Source organism: Hippocampus guttulatus, chromosome 2 (assembly GCF_054856545.1).
Source record: "Hippocampus guttulatus isolate MCC_2025c chromosome 2, RoL_Hgut_1.0, whole genome shotgun sequence".
NCBI classification, from domain to species: Eukaryota; Metazoa; Chordata; class Actinopteri; order Syngnathiformes; family Syngnathidae; genus Hippocampus; species Hippocampus guttulatus.
In genome coordinates this window covers 19285981-19309613 of record NC_141262.1, presented here as the reverse complement: position 1 = coordinate 19309613, position 23633 = coordinate 19285981, and the positions used below count along the sequence as shown (strand labels likewise).

General features: G+C 43.9%; 1 protein-coding gene across 1 annotated transcript in view; it reads right to left on the bottom strand.

Annotated features, from left to right (window-relative positions):
- The window catches only part of drp2 (dystrophin related protein 2), a 154808-nt gene that overhangs the window by 99746 nt on the left and 31429 nt on the right, over window positions 1–23633 (bottom strand). The window contains exon 2 of the mRNA XM_086100896.1: window positions 8137–8319. The gene's annotated coding sequence lies outside the window, so the exon portion shown is untranslated. The remainder of the gene's footprint in view (window positions 1–8136; window positions 8320–23633) is intronic.

Here is a 23633-nt window from a genome sequence, read left to right as displayed (position 1 = left end):
GATCGAAACGGCAAAAAGTGAATGGCAACATGCAATATTTACACATCAACGATAACTAACCGGTCACTCACAGGACAGAAACTTGTTTTGAAAACTTTCAAAACTTCTCTCAGTATTGAATCAATTGCAACCAGACTGTTTTGGACATCAGTTCATGCAAATAAGATAAATAGGACAGTTCTACCTATCTAGCCTAAATGCATGAATTAACGAATCCTGTCTTCTAAGATAAACCTGAACAATCAAGTTGCGATTGATTCAGTGCACTGAAGAATGTTTTGAATGGTTCCAAAAGCAGATTCTGTATTGTCCGTGACTTTATTGTCCTTCTCAATTAAACACATGACAGACATGAAGCTAACAAACTAAACAAAGCTAATTGCTAACCCATTCGGCTATGTTGAGAGATGCGGTTGTTGTTTTGTTTCATACAACTTCAACATGCTGGATTTAACAACATGCCCTTTTTACTGCACACAATTGACCTTCTCTGGCAAATTGCTGGAAGGCCCTCCATCCACCAATATATGCAAGCAGGGATTAATTTCTCGCTAATGAAGGGCACTCCAGTCGCTCTGTGATGACAAACAAATACCAACCAAGCGTCGCTCGCCGGCTCTGCGCTGTCTGGCTTTGTCACTGGAACGTGTTGAGCCCGCCGAAAACATCTACAGACTGTTAAGTGCGGGCTGACTGAAGTCGCGCTGACATCGTGTACACAAGCGCTGGAAGCGCACACGCAGTTCAAACAAATGCGCGCAGCCTTTCTATTTGCACATGTGCTGTAAAGACGGTAGAGAGATCAATAGCCGTGTCGTGAAGGCTAATGACGCGACAGGGTGGCAGCGCTTGCGCTCACAGCCACATGAAGCCGCCTCCGCTCGAGTTCGCGATATTGGCCTCGCAACGCATGGAAAACATGGGCGCTATCGACTGCAAGTGTCAAGGCTGGAAGGCAGTGGTTCCCAACCGCATTCCTGACAATAGTGTCACTATTAAAGATCCAATTTCACTGAACTGTATCGATTAACAGTGCCAGATCAAACCTTTCCTTTTATGCTGGGTAAAATGACTATTCCGTGATTTTATGCTGTTTTACTTTTTTAATGTTTTGAAATTCCCCCTTGACCTTTCAAACACTGACAGGTGCATGCTTCTGCGGAATGTCTGCAAATGTGGGAGAAAAACAGTTCTCAGGATTGTTTCAAGATCTCACTTTAACACTGTAGCCTCTGTCCCGTAAAGTAAATACACACAAGACATGTTCGGTCTCGATTACCACAATTCATCTTAAGTGCCAAAACGTATAAATACGTTTTTGGTGGGGGTTTTCCTTTAAAATTTTTAATAAAATGGCTTCACGCAGCTCCTCAGTCAGTATCGAAGCAGTCAGTCTGATAAATCACCACTCGATGGTCGGAGTGGCTCTGATCTTGGTCCACACAGTGTGTGAGTGGGTGTGGGCTTCGGTAAGCCGATGCTACGTCACAAGGTGACGTGAGGAAGCAGTGTGGTGGTGAGAACATGGATAAATATCGGCAGCAAATTCTACAATGGAGCTTTCTCAAATCAAAAAAAGATGACGAAGACCCACGGTCATCCTTGAAGAACCCGAGCACGCGCACACACATGCCTCTGTCCCGTTCATGAAAATATCATGAAAACATGCATCAATGCAGGGTTTATCTTGCAAGAAACTGTTATTTTGCAATTAAAGTGACCTTTTTTGTGTTATCTTATTCAGTAGGAAAGCGATGTTTAGATTTATGAGGTATCACAAATGCAAAACAAATAAAAATAGCATCAAAGTGAAAGTTCTGCTTGAAATGCATTGTTTCACAAAAAGCTGTTTTTCTCAGAATTTTTCTTGGAAACGATTATTTTCAAGAAGCTTACCAATGTTCAAATGCTGTTTACTAAAGAATAGTAAAAGGTAGAAATTCACTTTTTTCCTGATGAAAGAATAGGGTTAAAGCTTTCTTTTGGTAGTTTCCACGCTGACATACTGTAGCTATGCAACTCAATTTTCTGTAGGCCTTCAAAAATTAGTCAGAATGGTCGAACATGGCTAGCACCTCTCATTTGGAAAAGCCAAACAATTTCAGTAGAAAATAAATACATGTGGGGTCATTTTTTTATTGTCATGTAGCAAAACAGGTCAAATCCCACCTGGACAGTATGTCCTTTTCCAAAGCTGCTTTCACGACATCTTATCGAAAAAGCCTGCAAATGCATTTACAGTCAAGGCAGTTTCAAAGTGACATGTTTTGCTTTTTAGTAAGGTTCTCATGAGGGATGACCCAACTCCACATGCTTCTTCTGCTGCTCCTGTGACTTGTTCTAGCCCTCCAATTTCCCATTCCTGCACAATGACAGTACTTATGCATAAATGATTGTCACATTTCCTCGCCCTAGCCCTCGGTAACATACCGGAGATATGCACTTTATTTATGCATCAACGATGTCCACATCTATCTAAGTGTTCTGCACTTTAACATAAATCACTTGCTTTCACTCCAGTGCGTCACATTACACGTGTTTGTAAACCAGGCTATATGCAAAATGCCATTCGTTTGCTCCGTGGTCCATGCATAATGCATCTTGGAAAACAATTTTCAAATCTAATCTGCCGGTCTTTGACATAGTGTACATGGAAAGGGTTATTTTAAGCAGCCTATATAGAGAGCACTGTGAAAAAGCTTGCTGTCAGTCCCTTCCAAGTTAGATATGCTACAAATCAGAATTCAGTCCTACCTTTAAAGTGGTCACTGACACATTTAAAGTCATTAAACACACTTTTTACATCTTAAACACACGTTTTAAAAGTGCTCTTAAGCATCTGCTCTTACTGTTGTCGTCAAAAAATGGGAGTCTTATCGGATGACATGACTTTGTGGAAACGAAAAGAATTCACACTCACACAGTTCTCCATATAAGAGGCCAAGTGTGCTTGCTTCAAGTTGTTTTTCACTCCCAGTTTAAATTGACTCTAAAACTGACATCATACAATAAATAAGAACGCCAAAGATGTGCTAATGTAAATGAGCATGTGCACTACTGTAACTATATACTTTCAAACAAGTGCTACTCGAACACATAGGGAACAGCAACTCATACAGAGCATACATACATACATACAGAGCTGCTGTAGACTGTAAATTTCCCCAGTGTGGGACAAATAAAGGATATCTTATCTTATCAACAATACTCACAGGATTATATTCTCTCAAATTGGCTGGAACAACAACTATAGTGATGCCTTTAGATATAAATTTAATCCGGCCGTGACCACACTCAGAAATCAGAACAATCATTCAATTTAATTTAACCTTTATTTAACCAGGTTGGTCAGTTGAGAAACATTTGTCAAATACAATGATGACCTGGCAAAGAGGCAACATAAAAGGCAGCTACATAAAAGTGAGAAAAGCAAAACAATAAAACCTATATCATGTCAAACATAAAACATCACGTCACATCATCCCGTCTGTCTACATGTGGTGATGCACCATTTGTGTTCAAATATCCATTGCTTTAAAGCATTATAAAATTGCCACAAAGATGCTGTTTATTAGTCTGTCTATGGCATATCCTATGATGTGTTCGCATTCAGCTAGCGGATTTAAACAAAGTTTAAATCACAGTCGACAGGATTGTTTTGCAATTTGACCAAAAAGCCAACATTGTGTTCCACCTTTGAGGTTTTATTGTACTAAGTAGTTGAACTGCATCTGCCTAGCTTCCGCATTTCCAGTGGCTCATTTGTCGGAGGTGAAAGTGTGCACTCAAGCCAATTGGCTTCATTACAGCACAAATTGTGCTGTAATGATCTTAAGCTCTTCTCTTTTCAGCACACGGCATTATAATAAAAATACCAGAAGCCAAATTAATTGAAGAACAGGTATTTCTGCAGTCTGAGTCGGAGTGAGCGTGTATGGGAGAGGGAGGGCACAGAGGGGGTAATATCTTTAGTCTGAGAAGAAATGTAATTTGGACGTGGGGACGGTGGGAAATGTTCCGAGGGCAAGCGTAGCGAGCATCTGTCTCCAATGAGGGAAACGTCAGGTCCTGTTAATCTTATGTGAGCGCTTGCCTGCTGACATGGATGTAATTTTACACAAGCAATTCCCCACACACAAACACACTGCATTTACATACACTGTACATGCAGCACCTTCCACACGCCACCATCCTCCGTTCTCTCGCCATCATACCAATGACCTGCGCCTCGCAAACTCGGCCCGGTTTGAATTCTTGTTTCCTCAAATGAGAACATTGAGATGCAGCAAATAAAGCAGCAGTCTTTTGCCTCCTACGCACACATACATGCACACGCTCGCGCATGCACAAAGACGCATCACACCAAGAATCGGCAGCTAGCTATATAGAATTCAATATAAGATGTACACAAACAAGACGAGCAAATAAGAATTAAAGGACTACATCTCATTATCCGATCTGCTGCATGACATCCTTGAGGATGACGGACAGGGGCGGCGCTACGCAGTGGCCAAGGTACTTGAATTGAATAAGCGCATACATGGCCGAGTGGTCATCATCTTCCTCACTGTGAGGGTTTCATGAAATGCGCATTGATACCAACCTTGCCCAACACACTCGTAATAGAGGCAAGAGCAAATTAAAGTGCAATTTATTGTTTAGAATTTTTTCGTTTTTGTTAATTATAATAACCTTGGTCAGCCATCAGCGACAACTGGTCACTCCGATTGCCTGTTAGCTGGTGAATCAGTGCACGAGATAGAAGTGACAAAAGCACAAACAGCAAGTAAATAGGCATGACCTAATAAATTAAGCCCAGCTAAACGTTAATCTTTACATTGCTTAGATGTGTTCCTGCTTTTGTGGTTGGTATATGTGCACATTTTATCTCATGAAACCTTGACTGTGATAAACACTGACATCTCGGCCTCAGTATGTCATTGTGTCATTCCGCCCACATTCGCGAAACATTTCTGGTGCCGCTCATGGTGGCAGTAGTCGGGCAGGTATAAGGAGAGACATATGCTAAGCCAAAAGGGAATTAAGTGGATGGAGAAGATGACGCGGAACCACCGCAACCAGACCAGACTGCCGCAAAAGCATACGGCCTCGCAGGGATAACGCGAGACGGGAAGCGGATGAGGAGGTTTTGAATTAATGAGGAGACACGACCATAAGACAGTGAGAGGAGGGCGGAGAAGTTGCTGAGGAAAAAAAATGGATCCCTTGGGTTAATGTGGTGGGTGGGTGACACGATGACATGCTCTGGGATGTTCAGAGTAGTGAGGCAGGCTGAGCTGATGGCAAGTACAAAGCCGCACCTTGACTTGCGGTTTTAATTTGTTCTGTGACCAAGCTTGTAATGCACTTCGCATACACGGCATATCACTTACTGAAATGAATGTGATGAATCTGTTCCATCACCCCCCCCCCCCCCAAAAAAACCCACCCTTGATTGTTGTATGTTTTTAAAAACAGAAAAACATCTCTGTTTTGTCAAAATATAAAATATCATAAAAGAGAATGTCAAGAAATAAAGATGTTTTATTGTGTACTTAAGCACGGAGATTGTGATATTCATGCGTTGATGTGTACCTGTAAGGGGCATGGCTAAGTGAGTTTACCACAGTTAATTCAGTGTCTGCCTCATGCTCCTTTGGAGTGTTTTCTTTTTTTCTTTGTCCTGGTGAAACCAACCCACTCTGATGAAGATCAGAAAAAGATGAAAGGGAGTCTGGTCTGGCTCGGTGCATCTTTTGTCGCAGAACTCAGTAGTCTGTGGGTCTTGAAAGATGATTAAAAATGAAAACAGCAGGCAAGCTAAGTTGCAATAAATGGCTTCGTTTTGAAACCAAGTCATTGGAATAAGCCGAGCTGTATGTTTTTGAGGAATGAAAGCCAATTTCTTGTCTGTTCAACAGCCCTGTTATTTCCATTATGCATTATTTGGTGTTGTTGTTGAATAATGTATGACCGTTTTTTTTCCATCAGATTATTCAATTCATTGATGTGATGATTGATATAATACTAAAAATGATTCAACACCAAACATTGGGGGGTCACTTTCCTATGAAAAGTTCTGAGAGCAAGCTATTCAATTGCGTGACATATTGACAGCTGATACAAGCAGCTACTCAACAGAAGGGATTAAAATGCAGCAGCAGCAGGTCGGAAGAGAGCAGAAAAGAGGGAAGCAAATCTCCCGAGCAGCTAAAATAAACCACCACTAGTGCTCAGAACCATGATGTCTGGGAGCCAGACTGCGTTTTAGCAGGCTCTCTTGTGCGCCGCAGCTGAGGCGAGGTAACGTTCCCTTTATGCCAACACACCGGTTGGATGACTGAGTGAGCTCCGCTAATTTCTTTGCCCACAGTGCGCTCAGCGGCAGCCCGGGGCGCCGACAGTACTTCCTCACTCCATCCACGCCAGCTCACTGCAGATCAACACAGCTCCCGCTCTCACCTTTTGCGACCTTGCCTAAGCTCCTTGCTCATCCCTCGTTTCCTCTCAGTGATGTGAAGCCAAGCCCATATTCGCAAGCCGGAAGAAAATGAGGGAGGCAGGCTGGTTGGCGGATGTTACTACCAGTGGATCTTACAAGTCCACAGGGGTGTGTTGCTTTTATTTTGGCTTTTATATATTTTTTTGTCATGACATTTTTGCCAATTTCGAGCTGAAAGAGTACCAGTGATTGAGAGGAAGAGGAAAAATGTGATGACAAACACAGGACAGGAAATGGAACGCGTTGCGGCGTGGAATTGGGTGCTCATAAAATATTAAGTGGAACATAGTACACCAATCAGTTTCTCTTCTCGTGCACTGATTTGCCAGCAGCCCATCAGAGTGATCATTTGTCACCTCCAACGACCGAACGCAAAAAGTGCCTGGCGATGCCCTGACGCCTGCTGGCTTGTGCCAACTACGTGGGACACACTGAGCTGACGACGCTCACTAACTGGAGCTTGGTATGGAACGGCGTTTAGAAAAACATTTTACAACACACCACAAATAAATAAATAAATAGAAATTTAAAAATGCAAAAAAGTACCATACTGTATATGTAATGATAATCGTATCTTCATTTAGTCACACTTAGTGTGGAATCTGAGATTGGTTCATTGAACACTTATAATAGCACGAGGCAAATACACCGTTTAATTGGGCCCTCTGCCATCTTGTGGATCAGCCCTTAATTGTTCTGACTGTCACTTTAAGAAGCCTTAACATCTATGCTGTGCTCTGGGCATTTGGTATTATACAATATTTTGCATTACGATAATGAACACATGGGTGCACATAAGTGGTGCGCCGGTGCACATGAGGACTGGAAATTGAATATTGAGCTGCAGTTCATGTCTGTCACTGCAATAAATAAATCTTTGTGTAACACAGTAAATGGTATTGTTTGAATAAGTTGCCATTCTGGAGCCTTTGGTATAATATGGTTTCTGTAAGAACTGGAACAAAAAAATCTAAGAAGCACAAAAAGTTAATTCAGTTACATCAAAATGACACATCTACACATATTGACGATAATCCTTGAGGTTGGTGGGTCGGACATAAAAAATGAGCACCAAAACCACCACTAGTGCTCAGAACCATGATGTGCACCCTGATAGTTTACTTGACCGTTTTGCTGTTTAAAGACATAACTTCTTCACAATATTTGGCAAAATGGTAGAGAACTCCTATTGCATTAGATTCGTTTGTCGCCGTCTCCCTATTACATGGACATCTGATGTGATGTCAGCCGTATCAACACGAAGTCACAATGTTACTCTCTCTCGTTGCTTGGGGAAAGGATTTCTTACTCGACCCTTCCCTTTCTTCGCCTCGCTGAGACCGAAACGCCGACTTTGACACAGTTGAGTAGATGGCACCTGGAGCCAGAGTACAGCTTGAGACAATGTGCTTAGAAAACACAACCGCTTTGATAAAAAAAAAAAAACACGAGACTCCCTGCGAGCCTTCTGGCATCTCTGTTTGTTTGTCTGAGTGTGCTACATGCATGGTTGGCTGGAGAAAACGCCTCCTTTACATGACAAATAGAACGCACGCCTACACGCACAAGTGACCCCGGATTACCACTGAAAACTAAGCCCAAAAAGCGCAGAGTGGTCCGTATTTGATAGTTACCCAGCGGTGAAGACGTGACTGAAGTGGCTGCAGGATCAGAGCCTCCCTGGAATCCAGCCAACGCTTCTGTGGCTGCGCTGCGCGAGGGGGAGGAGGGGCGCGGGAGGCCTGGATGCGGAGTAATGGTGACAGCGGCGGCGGTGGCGACTGGAGAAATCTCGTCTAAGGTTTAGTAAGCGACACCTAGAGAGGAGAAAAAAAATAAAGCGGGGCAAAGGAAGTCAGAGACTACTTCGGAGGACCGAGAGATGTGAGAAATTGGTTGAAAAAAGGCACATTTCACAGCTGTCTTTTGGAGTCCACACTGCCCGCCCTAAGGGTGAATAAAACGCTGTGACATGCAGCTCAGAGTAAAGGTTTAGCTGAGCAGGATGGACGGAGCGCAGCGGCCATGCTAAAACTTGGCTTTGCGGGCTATTTATTGTCAGCAGAGAGCACTTGGTGACCTGGAAAATGAAAGTACAGGAAGGGCATCGGGTCCTGGCCAGAGGAGCAACGTTGGGAGGCGAATGCCAATGAGAGACCTCGCTACTCCGAAAGACTGCAAAGGTTTCCTCGAGCCTCTCCTGCATTCAAGCATGCCAGAATTGCACAAAGTCTTGGAACATCGCACAAAGACAATACGACGTGAGACAAATTTGAAATTTCCTTCCTGATGTGGTAAAGGCGGACGCAGGGTTCACTGTATGCACACACTGGACATACATCACGAGTTGACACTTAGTGGCTGCATCGAGAAGCCCGTTTCACCTGGATGTTAGTCATGCTAATGATGGTGGTGTTCCTCAGGGAAGCCTCCTCAGTCCAATTTTGATTCAACTTCATATGCTCACACTTGATGATCACCATCCTGTCAATTAAAGTTTTCACGCCAGTCAGTCCAACACGCTGAAGCAGGTTTTACCATTTGAATAAACACCTGACATCCTCATTGAGTGTTATTTATATCAACATCCATCCATCCATTTTCCGAACCGCTTAATCCTCACTAGGGTCGCGGGGGATGCTGGAGCCTATCCCAGCTGTCTTCGGGCAGTAGGCGGGGGACACCCTGAATCGGTTGCCAGCCAATCGCAGGGCACACAGAGACAAACAACCATCCACGCTCACATTCACACCTAGGGACAATTCTAGAGAGTTCAATCAGCCTGCCATGCATGTTTTTGGAATGTGGGAGGAAACCGGAGTACCCGGAGAAAACATGGAGCTTTTAATTCACGTTCAGAGAGCTTTTGACAGCAAGCATGTTGACTTGCAGTCGAGCATTTTAAGTGTCATTTTTCTGCTCAGTTGTGGCTGAGGTGGACAGAAGAAAAATTATATAAGGCGCTCCCTTTGAGTTCAAAACAGATATGAATGTTTAACACCAAGCTGGCAGTGAGCACCCAGTAGAGAAAAGAATGAGCTGAACTATATTCACAAGTAGTAAGTGGCATTCATAATTCACATTATAGTTTTATTTCAAGAGGAAATATTCTATGTCGATGAAACTGTTTGCGAGTGGATGTGTGTTTACACAGCAGTGAATGACAGAATATTTCATGGCTTTAATAGGGCCCATATGCTAAGTTTATGTGTGATGCCCCCCTCCCCCAGGGTACGCAAGTGAAAAATCATGACAAGACAGCTCGGAGGAGACGCAGTGAGTGGCACATTTCATTGGCTGGGCTGACAGCTGAGATGCAGCTACTTCACGCCATCCACTCAATAAACAACATCGTCCTGTTCAGGGCAAATGAGCTCTTAGTTATAAACTGATAATCTATGCTTGTCATGGATTTTCATTTAGGGACACCCAGTGGGACGCCTATTTATTTATTTATTGATTTATTTTGATTTTATTTTACGAAAGAGTAGAGGCAGTGTTCAGACAACCGAAAAGTTTTGATTAACCATGAAATATGCACATAAATAATCCAGCTGCTCAAATGTCTCGAACCCAAAACAGATCTTCAAAATGCATTTTTAATCATTACATTTCAGTCATTTCTCTGGAAGTAGTGCGTGGACCAAGGCGGTCTTGTGCATATTCTGGAGAGTTCCCACACGGAAAAAAAAAAATTCCAGGGAATATTGTATGTCATCGGTAATCAAGGTTTTCGATTGCTTTTATAGACCTCGTGCTGTATTTGGAGTAACAACAACAACAGGGTAGTGTACCACTACATCATCAGCGACTTCTGATTACATTATTGTCTTTGCTAATGTATGGACAATGGATACCAAATGAGAGCTCCAGTGAAAGACTCAAGGCTGACTGAAATGATTGTCACCTTGTTCCCAAAACAACCGTTATCTTGGACCCTTATCTCTTGAATGATGATGCTATGGGCGCTGGAGCCTCCGCTATCTCCCTGACCCCCTCATTCTCCTGTGCTTCATGTCACAGTTCAGGACTCAGCTGAGTCGTATGCATGGCAACTAGACAATGTGTTGCGGCGTGCCAGCTGGTTGACCGGGGAAACCGAGGTACGCACACTCGTATGATTACAACGTAATACACGAACCGATTTTCAGTGCTTTTTGTCGGCTTCCCCAAAACGCTCTCCTTCCCCAGGTGTGCTAATGCGGTGTGACACGCCTTGAAAAGCTATCGTCGCCACCTAGTCTGTCTTGGATGTTACGCCTGCCCCCGCCCAATACCCCCTCGCCACCCACATGTTCAAGTATTTGAGTGGTTGTTGTTTATGTCTACTATTAATGTGACTGTTGCAGAGGGTTTTTTTTCCCCAATCCCATACTGCGCCCCGCCGTTTTATAAACGGAAATTTCCTGAAAAACTCACCCATATACTGAACCTCCCTTTTCATTTTCCCTTAGCATCCTTAAGGCAACACAGCATAATTCAACTAGCCTGAGTCAACTTGGACGACACTAACAGTTGTTAAAGCATGTCTCTCCAAGGTGGAGGATGAGGGCATCTCATCGCCCTGAGCAATTTCCCAGCATCCTCCGTACCAGCGGTGAAGAGCTGCGAGAGTTTAGTCACAAAGCCTGCCCCAGTCACCTATCAATTCAAATAGGACAGCACACTCGAGCACACTTGACGCACAAGCGCACCATTCATCATCCACAGCGTTAACCCTCCACTGTCACGTTCACGTGGGCTGGATAATGAAGCATTTTGTCATCAGGAGTGAGCACGCGCTCATTCAGAAAAGACTCCTTTGCAATGTTCCGCCGGCATGAAATAGCATCTGATGGATGACAAGCCTTACAGTAAGGGGAGGCGTGTCCACTTAATTGAATCAAACCAAATGGAAAGCCGAGAAGATTAAAATTGGCTTGGTGGTCACCAGAGACGGCTCGACCAACAACAAGGAGAAAAGTGCGCCCACACACGTAGATAATTACGTAAGGTTAGCATTGAAGGTGCAAGAGGGTGTTTTACTGGAGAGCAGAGGAGAATTTTAAGTGTTATATTAACAGCAAGAAGGAAAAAACTGACTGTCGAGGTCACCAATGCTGTAAATTGAATGAATGGCAATTGCTATTTAGTCGCACAGTGGATCCCATCAATCAATTGTCTCTCTTGCTTGTCCTCATTAGTGTTGCGAGTGAAATTATCCCAGTTGGCTTTGAGCTGGTCGCCAGTCAATCAGCAAAGCCCTGTTCACGCAGTGGACACATTCCAGATCCACCCGCAATACATGAAAATGTACGGCACTGACCATATAAAATCATGTCAAGATCATGATTTTTTTCAAATACCCTTCTCCATTCTTTTAACTCTTTCAGGGACAGCGGTTACGACAGTGGACAGCTTATCATGTTATCAGGTTACAGGATGCATGAAAGGGTTAAATACATTTGAAATTTATTAAAACACACTTTAAAAAATTGGTCCTTAGCCCAGGTTCTCAATCTCTCACTGTCAAGAAATGGTAGACTACCATTGTACATCACTTGGAGGAAAAAAGGAGACTCTTGGTCACACAGAGGCAACTTGTACTCTGTTGTAGCTGCTTATTTGCCACCCACTGGTGATGTTATATTGAAAACAAACACCAAAATGTTCAAACAAGCCATATAAATTCATCTAATGAGAGTTTGCTAGCTTAATGGAAACATCATGTCGAACACTATGCACAGGCTAACAGAATGTTGCATCACTGTCCCAGTAAACATTCATCCAACCCTCCATTTTCTAATCCATTTAATCTCACAAGGGTCGCGGGCATGCTGGAGTCTATCCCAGCCGTCTTCGGGCAGTAGGCGGGGGACACCCTGAACCGGTTGCCAGCCAATCGCAGGACACACACAGACGAACAACCATCCGCGCTCACATCCACACCAAGGGACAATTTTGAGTGTTCCATTAACCTGCCACGCACCTTTTTGGAATGTGGGAGGAAACCAACCGGAATACCCAGAGAAAACCCATGCAGGCACGGGGAAAGCATAAAAACTCCACACAGGGAGGCTGGAGCTGGAATCAAACCTTTCACCTCTGCACTGTGAGGCAGACACGCTAACCAGTCGTCCACCGTGCCGCGCCCGGTAATCATGAACATCCAAAAAAATACTACTTGAACACACACACACACACACACACCAACACTTACAAAAAGAGCGTATAAGGTGCATCAGAAAAATTCCAGGACTGGTTTCACAAAAGGTATATTTCAACCCCAATGGAAAAAACTTTTCCAAGTCAGTATTGGTCTGTCCACCAACCAGCAGCCTTTGCTTCACTGGCAGGACTGTAACAGGACAACTCATGGCTGCTTCACCATGACAACGCACCAGTTCACAGTGCTCGGAACAATCCGGAGTATCTGGTGGCGAAGAACATTACGGTGCTGGAACAACCTCCCTTCTCACCTGACATGCCAGGGTACCTGGAGAAAATGCATTCAAGCATGAGGAGACAAACTCCACGAAGATAAACTGAGATATAAATGCAGAGCCTTCCAACTGCATCTAAGGCAGATGTGATCATTATTACATTTACATAATGGATGACTTTCAATGCAACTCGGCTAAATATATTTTCTACGGGATCCGATCAGTCTTCATGAGATGCAACGTAATGGCTTGGATCTCCCAGGGGCTTTATTTACATGCTAATAAATTCTGCCGTGTGATATATCGCTCTTCAGCCACCATCGTGGCTAAAAGTCATTAATTTCAAGTCGCGGCAGGAGCCAGGATTTTTCTTTTTTTTCCAGATGACAAAGGAATAATTGACAATGAGTGTGAGTGGGGGGAAATGGGCTGAAGGAGAAATACTACATGAGGAATCAAAGATCAAATGAGTGACAGATGAATGTCTCACATTGTGAGTGAGGTGCAGGAGTGTAGTCTGGGTCCAACTATTCCCGTTAGTCCCGAGTGAGTGAAAATGACAAGTGAGCAAGTGGAACGGTGGCTGTCAGTCAAACACATGTCACAAGTATGTCGGAGCAGGCCCATTACGTGTCCTATGCTCAGTCTGCAGATTGCTGATAGCAAGCAGGATACTGGCCAAGTGGTTAGCACGTACAAAAAGTGTAGCTCGGCAAAGACTAATGACTTAGTGTGTATCCACAATTGAAGTCCTTTGGTCCCCTTGTTTGGTCCAGATCAAAAGCGAACCCAATTTTTTTTGGGGGGGTGCGTTTCATATTCACACTGTACTTATTGCAAATGGACCATATTCGGTAAAAAACATCGACGCACGGGGGCAATCGGCGCTCCCATTGGACAGAAATGATGAGGGCGGCACGCAATGCAGTGACCCGGAAATGGAAGAAAACATAACATTCCTACGTGCTGCGTTTTTGCTCTTCATCTTTGCGCTGTTATTGGAGCTGCAAAATAATTTGGAATGTGACCCGAGGTTTCAAATTTTTGGATACAGTGTCCCTGCATAAAAAATGTAATCCTGCAAAATAATGTTGAATTTTCAAAAAAACAAATGCGGCTGTAATCTGATGTCTTTTCTGTAACTATAATGGATTACAGTTTTTTTTTAATTACTGAATAGGTAAACGCTGTCATTCCATTCCTCCCAAGCCTGTAAATATTCCACATCTGTAATGTGAATGTTTTTTTTGTCTCTGTGTGCCTTGCTGGCGACCAATCCCAGGGTGCACCAGGCCTCTTCTTGCCCTTTGTTTGAACGCAACCATTTTTCACGTGAGCAAAAATATTAGAACATTTGATTGACATGTGTTCTGTTCTCCCAATATGTTCTATCATACAACTTATTCACACAATAAATAGTGCTGAATGCTTCCACTACGTTCCAGATGTGGGTGTTGCGTGTGAATAATTCATTTAGTCAGTAAGAGTAAGAGTTGCAACTAGCAAGAAAACCAGAAAGCTGTCTATTTGTGCAGATGAACAATCAATCAGAGAGGCATGACACAAACAACCTTTTAATGCCAAAACCAAATATTTAAAGTCTACAGAAAAAAAAATAAAACAACTTGCCTCACGATGCTTTTTCTGTTGGAAATGTGGAAAGAAATAAAAACAGAACAACATAATGAGGTGACATTTAGTGCATTTTAATTTGTCCTCATGATATTTGCAGTTGAGCATGTCTTTCGCCAGTGTATATGGGCCATTTTTTGTAATCCTGCGGAGACCACTTTATTTTTTTTTCTATTCATTTCAACTCAATAACTGTCGCTATCCTCGGAGGGGACAATTAAAAAGAGTATGCGCGTGCGCCCACACCCACACCCACACACACACACACACACACACACACACACACACGCACGCACGCACATGTCTCAAATAAAGTTGATACAAAGAGTATATGAAGTATACTTCGGACTCCAAATGGCGTCGCTTTGGCTCGAACAAAGCAGTCAGATCAATCAGCACATTTTTCCAAGCTCGTTGTGCAAGATCCGGACCAATCTGCTGAGCACACAATGCCCAGCAGCCTCCAGTGCTTTAAACATCTTATTAATTCTCAGTGCAACTAGAAATTCTTGGCTGTAGAAAACCCAACCAGGCATGCACCAACTGTTTATAAAGCAACAGTAAACATATCATCCGTCAATTTGTTTTCTATTGCGCATGTCCTCATTTGAGTCATGGTGCCTATCAAACAAAATTGGCCTGACTCAATCGCAGGGCACATATAAATATATATTCACACATCACAAAGTTTAACTCATTTACACCCTTTGACGTATAAATACGTCAATTTGCGCATAGCCGTTCCCTCCCCATGACGTATTAATACGTCAATCACGTGTTTTCATGGGGGAGGGTGCAAGAGAGTCCAATGCAACTTCTCACCACAGGATTAGGCTTGACGGCAATGTTAAATAGCAAAAAAAAGGCCATCGGGTGGCAGTGGTGCAAAAATCAACCAGGATCACGCAGCAGAAGTAGTAGAAAGGGCGTACAGTGAAGGAGGGGCATATGTGGATAGTGGATTGGAACATTAGCAACTAGCAACGATGGAGAAAAGGAAATAACTAACTAAAAATGATTTTTTTTTCGGTATAAAAGCGTCCTCGAAACAAAACAACAAAGGAGATGGTGTTTGTGTGGAAGAGAAAATGACGCTTCCGTCACTAATCGAAAGCGGCACCCATCAAACGAACGTCAGCCTGCACAAACATGGCGTGCTACACGCAGCCCGCATAGCTCACGCCGAGTTTCGAGTTCATCAGATGAAGATGAACTTGCTCCACGTCAGCGATCATCGCTTGGCAGAGCATTTTGTGCCTCCCGATGCCCCACGTCGCCCACAAATCGTCTCCCCGGCGACTTCCAGCGATGACGGCAAAGAGGCTGCATTGCTTCGCATGGCCGACGCCGGGCACACGTCAGCGATTCGTTGGAATCGTCTCGTAAAGACGATGGCGAAAACGATGAATTGGAGAGCGATTTGGATCGCGATGTCGGACGAATATGTGCCTTCGGACATAACGGAAAGCAGCTGAGAGTCCTCGCCAGAGCCGCTGGAACGAGGAGGTAACTGCTGACTAGCTTGCAAGTTCCCATTCAAAACTTCATCACTTCTTATGCCTCCTCAGTCACTTTTATGTACCGCTACATTCCCCGCTATACTATGAAGTTGCCAGTAACACTCATCATTTATGTACGGTTGATGCGTCTCGTAGATGTGGATGAAAAAATGCGCTGACTTGCACGTCGCCATAGGTTTTCAAAAAACAAACAAAAAAAACAGGACACATTTGGTCCGCTCAGCTCTGCTAAAACCACTAGTGTTAAATTCATATTCCATTTCATTTCAAATTGGATGCTGAGCAACGTGGAATGAATAGTGTAAATAGCAGTGTGCGAGCATGTATGTGTGTGTGTGTGAGAGATGCTGAAATGTAAGTGGAAAGCAACAATAAAAAAAATTGAAAAATAAAAGTGTGGTATTTGTACATACTTCTATACATTACAGATTGTCCAACCAGAAGCCAAAAGATGACGACTCCTCGCTTTGGTGGTGGAAAGAAAGGTAAATAAAATGATTGTACCTCACTCTGCAGCAAGATATATTTGCAACTTTTTATGTTTCTATAATTTATAGGTCGTGCATCTGGACGTGGTTGGATGAATCGATGTGGTGACAAACTGGATGGAAGCCAAAAACCATCTTCTCCACAGCTGCACTTTTGTTCATTGTTCAATAGTTTTGTTGTGTGCAAATAAATTATTTTGCGACAAAAACATTATTTGTAATGTTCTTTTGTAGGAGGAACACATTATTGAGGTATTTGAGCTGCCACAAAAGCAAAAAATAGTGTAAAACTTGAAATGATGCTTGAAATGCATGCTTTTACAAAAAGCTCATTTTCTCTGGATTTCTGCAGAAAATCTGCATTTTCCATCAAACTTAGCAGTTTTCTAATGCTGATTGCCAACGAACGGAGAAAGCTAGAAACAAACTTTTTTTTCTGCTGAAAGAAGAGAGTCTCACCTTTCTTTTGACAGGTTCCATGTATATATAGCCATAGGACAGAAAATTCTGTGGGCGCCGCAAATCAGTCGAAATTCAGTAAAATGTGAGGGATTGAGGGGGTTGCTCCAGTGAAAAGGGGTGGTATTCAATGAGTTAATTTATGACTCTCAGTAAATTCAGCAAACAACCCATACTAAACTTAGTTTGTGTGAGTAGAATGAGTGAGTTTTGCACCTGTGGATAGGTTGAATTGTGGAAATAAAAAGGTTAATTTATCAGTGGAAAACTACAAATAGGCGGCCGGTGGTCCAGTGGTTTGTGCATCGACCTCACACTGCAGAGGTACCGGGTTCAATCCCAGCTCCAGCCTCCCTGTGTGGAGTTTGCATGTTCTCCCCGGGCCTGTGTGGGTTTTCTCCAGGTACTCCGGTTTCCTCCCACATTCCGAAAACTTGCATGGCAGGCTGATTGAACACTCCAAATTGTCCCTAGGTGTGAGTGTGAGTATATACAGTGTGTGTGTGTATATATATATATATATATATATATACATATAAAAATAAAATCCTCGTCTCACCCCTCGGGTGGTGTCCGTCCCTCATTCAGCTCGGGTCCTCTACCAGAGGCCAGGAAGCTTGAGGGTTCTGCGCAGTATCCTTGCTGTTCCCAGCACTGCACATTTCTGGACTGAGATGTCCGATGTTGTTCCCGAGATCTGTTGCAACCACTCATCTAGTTTGGGGGTCACTACCCCGAGTGCTCCGACCACCACAGGCACGACTGTCACCTTTACCTTCCAGGCTCTCTCCAGCTCCTCTCTGAGCCCTTGGTATTTCTCGAGTTTCTCGTGTTCCTTCTTTCTGATGTTTCCATCACTTGGGACCGCTACATCCACTACAACGGCTTTCCTCTGCCCTTTATCTATGATCACGATATCTGGTTGGTTCGCCATTACCATCTTGTCAGTCTGGATCTGGAAGTCCCACAGGATCTTTGCTCTGTCATTCTCCACCACCTTCGGAGGTGTTTCCCATTTTGACCTTGGGGTTTCCAGTCCATACTCCGCACAGATGTTTCGGTAGACTATGCCAGCCACCTGGTTATGGCATACACCCTGCAGTTATGTGTTGGATCGTCTCAGGTGCCTCTTTGCACAACCTACACCTTGGGTCTTGTCTGGTGTGGTATATCTGGGCCTCAATGGCTCTGGTGCTCAGGGCCTGCTCCTGAGCAGCCAGGATGAGTGCCTCTGTGCTGTCCTTCAGGCCAGCCCTCTCTAGCCACTGATAGGACTTCTTGAGATCGGCCACTTCAGTTATGGTCCGGTGGTACATCCTGTGTAGGGGCTTGTCCTCCCATGATGGTCCCTCTTCCAGCGCCTCATCCTCTGTTCCCCATTGTCTGAGACATTCTCTGAGTACGTCATCCGTTGGAGCCTTCTCCTTGATGTATTCATGGAGCTTGGATGTTTCATCCTGGACAGTGGCTCTCACACTCACTAGTCCCCGGCCTCCTTCCTTTCGGCTTGCGTACAGTCTCAGGGTGCTGGATTTGGGATGGAACCCTCCATGCATGGTTAGGAGCTTTCGGGTCTTAACGTCCGTGGTCTGAATCTCTTCCTTTGGCCACCTTATTATTCCTCCAGGTTATGATCACTGGCAGGGCATAGCTGTTTATTGCCCGGGTCTTGTTCTTGCCATTGAGCTGGCTTCTTAGGACTTGCCTCACTCGCTGGAGGTATTTGGCCGTAGCCGCTTTCCTTGTTGCCAGTTCGAGGTTGCCATTGGCTTGTGGTATACCGAGGTACTTGTAGCTGTCCTTAATGTCTGCTATTGTTCCTTCAGGGAGTGAGACCCCTTCAGTGCGGACTACCTTTCCTCTCTTAGTCACCATCCGACTACATTTCTCAAGCCCGAATGACATCCCGATGTCGCTGCTGTAGATCCTGGTTGTGTGGATCAGGGAGTCTATGTCCCTTTCGCTCTTAGCATACAGCTTTATGTCATCCATGTAGAGGAGGTGACTGATTGTAGCTCCATTTCTGAGGCGGTATCCATAGCCTGTGTTGGTGATTACTTGGCTTAGGGGGTTCAGTCCTATGCAGAACAGCAGTGGGGAGAGTGCATCACCTTGGTATATGCCACATTTGATGGACACTTGGGTAAGTGGCTTGCCATTGGCTTCAAGTGTGGTTTTCCACATGCTCATCGAGTTCGCAACGAAGGCTCTTAGGGTCCTGTTCACCTTATACAACTCCAAGCATTCAGTGATCCATGTATGTGGCATCGAGTCATAGGCTTTCTTGTAATCAATCCAGGCTGTGCACAGGTTGGTACGTCGGGACCTGCAGTCTTGTGCGAGTGTTCTGTCAACCAGGAGCTGATGTTTGCCTCCTCTGGTATCTCTACCAATGCCCCTCTGTGCTTCGCTCATGTATTGATCCATGTGTCCACTTGTCTTAGCCGCAATGATGCCTGACATGAGCTTCCATGTTGTGGAGAGACAGGTTATTGGCCGATAGTTGGATGAGACTGCACCCTTTCAGGGATCCTTCATGATCAGGATCGTTCGCCCTTCGGTTAGCCATCCTGGGTGAGTCCCATCCCTCAGCAGCTGGTTCATTTGTGCTGCTAGGCACTCATGGAGTGCTGTGAGTTTCTTTAGCCAGTAGGTGTGGACCATGTCCGGCCTGATGCTGTCCAGTTCTTTATGTCTGAGACTCTTTCCTGTATGTCTGCCACTGTTATGGTAACTGGGTTCTGTTCAGGGAGGTTGCTGTGCTCCTCTCTCAGGGTCACCAGCCATTGTGTACTGCTGTTATGTGCAACCTCCTTCTCCCATATGCCTTTCCAGTACCTTTCAGTTTCCAGTCTTGGTGGGCCAGCTCTGTTGTTAGGACCCTGCCACTGAGCGTACACTTTCGCAGGTTGTGTTGTGAACAGCCTGTTTATTCGTCTGGCCTCATTCTCTTTTGTGTACCGCTTTAGGCGGCTGGACAAGGCTTGGAGCCTTTGTTTGGCAGTTTCGAGTGCTTCAGGTATGGTCATCTGGTTGTACCTCTCGGGTATCGGCCTTTTCATCACACCTCTATATATATATAAAAAGAAGAAATTATTCGACCACCCCCCAAGGACCTCCTGACCCATGAGCTGTGGAGCGTGAAAATCCCTCCACAGCTTAAGCGACCCTCAATTTTTCTCTGTGGCGAAGTTGTCAATCTTGGCCAAAGCACAGACCTTCACAGTCATCTCACGCAGTTGAAAGCGCTGGAAAGACCGCACAATCGACCGACAACATTACCTTCCTCAATTGCACCGATTGGACCGCATTAGGCAGGACCCTTATGTTTGAAAATGGATAGAAAATATTTATTTTTTGGGGGCTGAAATGGTCTCTGAAAGTGGATTGTTTTTAAAGAGATAAACACTATTCAAAGGGTGGTTCTGAAGATGACAAGTATGGTAATTGTGATGCATGATTGTGGTGTTTTTAGTCTTTATGTGAAGGTTTCACCAAGTCTAATTTAAGGCTTTATAAGGCTAAGCGTATCAAATTTAAGACATTTTACTCACTAAATGTGACCACTCGGAATACTGATGTGTCCCCATCATTGTATTTCCACATTTCTAGAAATGTTGCCGGTATTCTACTGAACATAAAATAAGTATTAACCATTTTTCATTTTTACAGTGAATCTTTAAAAATATCTTACATGGAAATAATTACCACTGAAATGAATGGAGACATTTTTCAAATGTAATTAATCTGTCCAAATTTCACAACGGATTCAAACCGTTCAAACATCAACCGGTTCAGCAATGTCAAATCTTTCTTATCCACACTTGACAAAACAAAATATTGACTCAAAGATGTCTCTCGCTACGACACGGTGTGCCAATGTTTTCTTTTATATAGGCAACACTAATTCACAGAATTACACATGAATTAACATGTGAATCCCTGCATTTGGTGCATGCAGTACACACGCACGCGTTTTAATTCACAGGATTTGATTTTCACTTTAAATTAAGAAGATACACCAAAAGTAATTACAGTGAGCAGACTTGTCGGTAGTCCTGCCCCCACAAGGGAAAACCGGGGGGGGGGGGGGGGGGGGGGTTCGCTCGGCTTCACAGTTCACAAATTTTTAGACAAGTACTTGACGTTGTAATGGGGGAATGCTGATAAGTTGTTCATTTACATGAGACAGGACCACCCCCTCAAAACAGGCTCAAATAATCAAGGCTCAATTAAGAGGCTGAACAGTGTGTTATTGATGAATGTTTCTGAGTCATTTTAAATTGTGACATTTAGTTGTAGACTTGTGGTTATGTTTAATTAGCCTTATGAAAACGAGAGAGTCCTGGAAAAATGTGGAGCCCAAAAATGAGTACGAGACCAAGTCATGCCTGATCAAGTCCAAGGCTAGTTTTGGCTGTGACAGGAAGTCAACCCTGAGGCACTGATGGATTGTTGCACTCTTTATCACGGTGGGCTGCGATGTGAATCGGAATTACAACCCTCACGGTGATTAAAGCCACAGCAGCAGCAAATAGTTTTTTCCCGGCGAATGTCTCCAATGAGTCCGGTTTCAAGTTTGACGTGAACTTCTCAAAAGAAATGCACAATCACAGCGCCGGTGTAGAGGAAGATGCTACCTGACATGGAGTGTGTCGGTGGTGGTGAAACGATACAATTTTGTGTGTTGAATGTGGAGTCGCTTGTTCTGTTTTGATGGCAGTGTAGGCAATCAACACTCACATCATTTTCGGTGATAAACACATTTAACATTAAGCTACGAGTAGGCAGAAAACATTTTCATTATTGCTGGTATTGTTCTTAATGTAATTCTTTCATTCATCTACCCATCCGTTTTCCATAGCTCATCTTCATCCCCCTGAAAAGGTTTATACTGCAATTGCCCGTAAATGCTACAATTTGGCAGCATGAAGTTCCTCATTTCACTTCAACTTAGTTCCATGCCACTAAATGTTAGGAAAGCACTACATTAAGCAATGGCTATATTAAGTTCCTCAACTCACATCACCATTTTTTCTCGGCGCCAAGGATGCCACAAGATGATGGCATGACCTTTTCAATTCACTTCAACATAGTAACATGAAACTCCCAACTCAATTCAATTTACAGTAAATCCTTGGCACGGAGATGCAATTCACAACATGAAGCTCATCAACTCAGTTGAACATAGTGCCTTGGCAACAGGATGGCAGCAAATCAGTAAAAGAAGCTCCTCAACTCACTTCAACATAGGTGCTTGGCACAGAGATGCCACAAGACGGTGGCAAAGCACTGCATGAAGCTCCTCACTTCGGTCCAACATAGTTCAGTGGCAACTAGATGCCAAAACATGGGGCCTGAAGCTCCTCAACTCGCTTCAACATAGTTCTTTGGCATACATACATACATACAAACCCAAATAAACTAATAAAACTATTATGCTCACCGCTAAGCAAACTTGATTTCGCACATTAAATTCTTATTTAATTGCTTGCGTGTCGGGGGGCAAGCGCTAATGTGCTTACCCGACAGAATTAATAGTTTTATTTAGTGAGCATTACAGGGTGCAATCGCACACATTGCCAGCCGAATTATTCATCGACTCCCGCACTTGCCTCTCTCCGAGGAGTGTGGCAGGGAAAAGAAATCTAGTTGAGAGCGGGCAATGAGCTACCACCCCCGCCCCCGTGCCTCGTGCCCCACGCCCCCCAGCTGCATCCTGCTTCCACAAGACAAGCTTCATTACCGGAGAAGATAACGTAGACACTCTGGAGAGTCGCCGTGGCATGAGTATCTGAGTGCACGCACGATTCATGCCCTCTCGTGTAGAAAGAGAACGCAGTCAAAGTTCAGGCGAAAATGTTGCACCCTGTCGTTGGACTCTGCAGCATGTGAAGGCGGCAAGTCAGTCAGTGCGTGTAGTGGCCCACTTTTAGAGTGTCATTTCTTTCTCACTTCTTTCCCCTGAAGCAGGGGCTCTCAAAATTGTAATTTCTTTTCGAGGATGCGCACCAAATCCGAACAATCCCTAAATGTCACAATTTAAAACAGTTCCCGGGTGTCTCAAGAACATGTCTGCGGCAAGCTTTGGTCAAAACAACCACAAGATTAACATTTATAGCTTTTCATCCATATTTGCACTTTGCCAATGTAAACCCATTTTGGGGGGGGGGGGTCCCACCTGATCAGCACCCACCCTTCAACTGCGAGGCCAGCCTCCGACAAAAAAAGGCACAACTACTTGATACATTTTTAAAAATTGTGACATGAATGATGTATTTTATCCTCAAAAAAATTAAACTATATTCTCAAAAAAAACAACAGAAAATCTAGCTCTAAGGACATTCTTCCTGTCATAGTACACCTGCTCTAAAAAGACAATCAATAATAAACACAATGTGTCTCAAATAACCAAATCCTAAAACGCAGCTGTGACATCTGAGTTATTTAAAAAGAGGACTCACGTTGACATTGAACTGATGATGATGATGAATCATTTTGACATCCAGAAGTGATTTCAGTCAGTTTAACTACTAATAATGGAATCACTGCGGAAGGACTTGAATAAACGCAGTGCAGTTGTCCCTTCGGACTGCTTCCCCAAAGCCCT